Source organism: Rattus norvegicus, chromosome 2 (genome assembly GCF_021556685.1).
Source record: "Rattus norvegicus strain SHRSP/BbbUtx chromosome 2, alternate assembly SHRSP_T2T, whole genome shotgun sequence".
Lineage (NCBI taxonomy): Eukaryota > Metazoa > Chordata > Mammalia > Rodentia > Muridae > Rattus > Rattus norvegicus.
The window spans coordinates 182,702,195-182,707,387 of record NC_141535.1 but is presented as its reverse complement, the minus strand read 5'-3'; the positions used below and the strand labels follow the sequence as shown (position 1 = coordinate 182,707,387).

Below are 5,193 nucleotides of genomic sequence, written 5' to 3'. Positions count from 1 at the left end.
CTTACAAACCCTAAACTTTGATAAATTTTGAATATGTGCTGCAGGTATTGGCAAACAGCAAAATCTCTCCCTGTTGAGGCCCAGCAGAGCATGCCCTGCAGATCCGAATCTGAAGAGGACAGAACTCACCAGTAGAGAATGGAGACTACGAGGTATGGAGAAGATGAATCCTGCCAATTAAAGGGATTAAATTGAGAAGCATTTAGGGTATTCCTGAACTCTCCAGTGACTCTGAAAAGGGATTTCCAAGGACAAATTCCTGAGGGGGAAGTATAAGACCACCAACCAAATTGGGCAGAGCCATCACAAGGTCTGTGGGTCTGATTGGAGTAACACACAGGAAATAAGAAAGCCACCTTCAGAGGTTTGGGGATCTGCATCCTGCCCACCATATAGGAACTTTTCCTGCTGCTCTCCATTTTGTGACCACTCAGATATCTGACAAGGTAAGGGAAATATTCCTTTCCTGATCATGTTTATGTCAAAAATCAGTGTAAGACCATCCCAAGGGAAAATAATAGCCATGCAGAGATGGACATTGTCCCCTCGGTTATGGAGCATTTACCGCAGAAAGCAAAGTACACTGGTGATGGCTATTCTTCCTGTCTGGAGTTAAGTAATGAACAAAACTGGTGGGCATGCCTTTTAAATTATTTACTTAAAATAAATTAGATACAGTTCAAATACCAATGCTTTAGGTAGAAAAATGCACCTTTAATCTAGATTTTGAGACTAGAATACATACCTTCAACTGGGCCACACCTTTTGCTGGAGGCCTATGTAAGCACATATGTAAGCACATGGAAGAAGGAATCATTGAGTCTTTGCTTGCTCTCATCTTACTAGCAAGCCCATCTTCAGAATTTAGGTACATAAAAAAGAACACCTGAGACTTCAAACCTCATGGAATTAGTTAGTACTAGTTTTATCCATTGTAATATTAACATAACAGTACCCTGCATGATATTCTCATATTCCACTTTATATTTATATAAAGGAATTCATTCTGTACTTTTTCCATAGGACCCTGACTAATACAACACACTTGAAATAAGAATGTATAAAATTTTCTAAACACTTCCAATGTTGGATAGACTGGCCAAAACTAGTTACCATTGACCAAAGAATCAGTAAATACTCACAGAGGTATACACATGCAGAGGCAAGAACAGAGACAGAGACACACGCAGAGAGAGAGAGATGAGACAGAGAGGGGGAAACAGAGTTAAATCACTACATGTCAGTATAGTCTTCTAGGAAACAAATATTGAAACCTGGAGAGAAAATTGCATAAATACACATTTCCAACATTGGGGAAGGAGCAATTTTGGAGAAATTGAAAGTAAAGTCTAAAATAGATCTACAATTGTATCCTATAGGATGAAGAATAAATAACTTGTACTTTTTCTCAGATCAACATTAACCTCTAAACTACCTCCAGCCGAAATGTCAGGGTACCTTGAAGCCAAAGGCTGAGGCTACACACATCAGTGTTCAGAAATTCTGTTACAAGTGGATCATTAGCAACTTTTCATTTTACATGGAGGGAATTCAGGAAAATATTACAAGCCCAGTGTTTGACATCTACTTCTTCCTGAACACCAGCTCACCCTGTGCTGCAAGGTAAGCATATCAGGACCCTTTTTTAGCAGGCCTGGACAGAACATAACACCTGCAATCAGGGATCCAAGGCAGATGTTGGCCAATGACCTAGGAGAGCTCTGGGAGAATTCTCTCTTTACAGACTGCTGCCAGGTGTTAGCTGGCCAGTAATTCAGGGCTTGCAAGGCCATCCTAGCAGCTCTTTTTCCAGTTTTCAGAGCCATATTTGAACATGAAATGCAGGAGAGCCTAAAGAACTGAGCTGAGGCCATGAACTGGATCCCCAAGTCTTCAAAGAGATGATGGGCTTCATTTACACAGGAAAGTTGCCACACTTCTACAGTCATTTCATGGTCACTGGTATGCTGGCAGCTACTGACAGGTATGGTCTGGAGGATTTGAAGATCATGTGTGAGGATGCCCTGTGCAGGAATCTCCCTTTGGAGAACGCTGCATACACACTCAATTCTGGCTGACCTCCAAAGTACAGAGCAGCTGAAGACTCAGGCCCTGAATTTCATTACAGTTCATGTGCCTGAGGTCTCTAAGACTTCGGGTTGGAAGTCATGGTGGAGTGTCATCCATACTTAGTGGCTGAAGCACTCCACTCCTTAGCTTCTGCACAGAGTATTTTCTTGGAGCATTCACTCAAACACCTTAAATTGTCTTAAGACCTGGTAAACAATGACCTACAGCTGACTTCTACAATCAAAAACCAGTGTTGTTAACAATTACTCCTGGTTAGATAATGCTTACTATTGCTGGAGCATTTACACTGACGATGTAGGAAGAGAATATGGTGGCTCTGGATTTAAAACAGTTGTAATAGGTTAAAATGGCAGGTGGGAAAAGGCAACATTAGAGTCTCAGAAACTCCACCTGACATCTACACTGTTGATGTTCTTGTTTGATATTTGTCTGATGTCTTGGAAACTGGGATTCAATTTAGTTACTGGCCAGAATTTAGCCCAATTCACTTTCATCAGAGAAACCTGTCTGCGTTGAACGAAGCAGAACAGAAAACAGGACCCAGAGAAAAGGAAAAATCAAACATGTTTACTCATCAGAAGGAAAAGACAATGAAGACTTTTTTAAAGATTCAGTTTGTGGAAACTCAGCTGAAAAAGCAAATACTGCTCTCTCAGAAAACTCTGGTTAAAGTCCCTGCCTGCATAGAACATGATACCTACAATCATGAGGATACACAGAGGAGTTTTTATCCATCTATAACTGGTGATCCACAGGATCTGAGACCATCTTCTGGTCTCCATGGCCATATAGAGATCTCTGGAGAAGTCCTTAACATCATAAAATATAATATAAATAAAACTTGTGAAATCAGTTTGTGGGTTCCAGAGATGTTTATGTTCAGAGAAGTCATGTGTATTCCTATCAGCCAAGCTCAGCTGCATTTGTCTGTGTAGACCCTTCACTGTCCTCCAAGTATTAGAAAACCTATCACTTTTTTCTTAGCATTTAATGTTGGAAAATTGGAACTCCACCATCATACTACTTTGAAGTCTGGGAAGAGTAGGCCAAAGTGAAAGGAGTCTCCTCCTTCTGGGAGAGAAGTGACTGTGGGTCAAGGCATGCAAAAAAATCTTTATCAGTTTTGAAAGCATTAGAAGGGATTGATTCATTGCAGATTCATATGACTTAGGTGAGTGGTTCTCAAACTTCCTAATGCTGTGACACCTTAATAAAGTTCTTCATGTTGTGGTGAACCAGAAGTACTAAAGTTCTCTGTAGTTACTTCATAACTGTAATGTTGCTACTGTTATGAATCATACTGTAAATAGCTAATATACAATATATATGATATTCAACCCCCGTGAAAGGGTCATTAGACCACCAAAGAGGATGGGGTCCCACAAGCTGAGAACCATGGTTCAGGCCATACCTGTCAGCAAACCAGGTCGGTTGCCCACAGATCACCTATTAAATTCCCACAGATCCAATCACACAATTTCAACCCCACCTCTGTAGCACACCACCTTTAGAGTCTTCACTGCCCATTCTATCCATATCCTGTGCATCCCACAGATCTTCCCCTTCTAACACCCCTCCCCAACTCTTTGTCTTGTCCCAGCCCCCAAGCCAAGTATGCACCCATGCTAACACAAGTGCCACTCTTCCCCTGGTAACAGAAGGCTAAAGGCAGATTCATACCTCTCCTTTACTCCCCCACTTACAATTTTTCCATTCCCATTCCATGCTCTTTGGCAGGAAATCTGTTGTGCTTTTACTTACTAAAGTGACAACCTCAATGGATCACAAAGAACTTTTGCTCCAATCTTCCTTTCCCCATCTCAGCCCATCATTTCTTCCTCAAACCAATGCATGCATTCAGTAAAAACACAGCAAAAGAACAGCCAGGGAAATAGGATGGAAATTTTAGAAAATCATCATTCCCTCCTCTATGCCAACTTCAACCCCTTAGTGTCATCTATACACCTGTATCATTACACCAGCTGTAGCCTTCCTGCTTGCCTACATCTCCTGTGAGTCCCACAGACAATTCCTTTTAAAGCTCCCTCCCCCTAATCCCTTGCTGTATTCTACCATCTAACTTCAGCATGCACTCACTGATAACTCACTGAACAAACTTACAGGGAAGCACGGAAAGTGCCTGTAGATTGTCCTGTTCCTTTCAGTTCTTGTAGCTCTACAACTACTAGTCTATTTCCCACTCTATAGGAAAATTTCTGGGGTAACGTCTTTCTACTACCTACCTCAATTCCAAAGAGACAAAATAAGCAGATTCTGGTGGAATCTCCTCCCTCCTGTGAACCTCTTTAGACTTCTAACTTATGTGCATTCCTAAGTGTCAGCTCCCTGTTCAAAGAAATCTGAAACCACCAGTAGCCAAAACTGTTGGGTCCAAAGAAAAGTTCCTGTCTGGCAGCAGTGATGGCTGTTCTCAGTTGTCAACTTGACTACATCTAGAATGAACTACAATCCAGAATTTAGAAAGATATTGTAAAAATGTAAAGAGACAATTAGATGTAGACCTAAGTAGTACAGGGCTTTAATCCCAGCATTCAAGAAACAGAGGCATCTAGACCTGTGTCCCAGGTCAGTTTACAGAACAAGTTCTAAGACAGCCAAGCCTAGGCAGTAAAAGATGTAATAATAGATCCAAGGCAGCATGTTCTAATCCCAGCAAGCAGCAGCAATGGGCAGCTTGGGCCATGAGGCTCTAAGTTAGAGTCACCTTTTGGTCAAGATTTAGTGCTGTTGGATCTTACAACACCAAGCCTACCTAAATGACGGCATGTTCCCTATCATGATGATAATGGACTGAACCTTCAAAAGGGCAAGTTGGCCCTAGCTAAATGTTTGCCTTCATGAAAATTGCTTTGGTCATGATGCCTCTTCACAGCAATAAAACCCTATCTAAGACAACACACCACAATCACACTTTTCAAAAATTCATAGTGGAAAGAGGAGACAAGGAATAGAGGTGCAACTTGTCCCAGACAAATGTAGAAATTAGAATATAAATCTTTAATCATTAGAAGCCCAGTATCTTAGATATTAGCATAAATAAAACAATAACAGCCAGAGTAATCCTAACACAGCAGTCCCCAA

General features: G+C 41.2%; 1 pseudogene; it reads left to right on the top strand.

Moving 5' to 3' along the window:
• The first annotated feature begins 1,593 nt into the window (after nucleotides 1–1,593).
• LOC147996390 (TD and POZ domain-containing protein 2-like) lies at nucleotides 1,594–2,273 on the top strand (annotated as a pseudogene).
• Nucleotides 2,274–5,193: the final 2,920 nt, after the last annotated feature.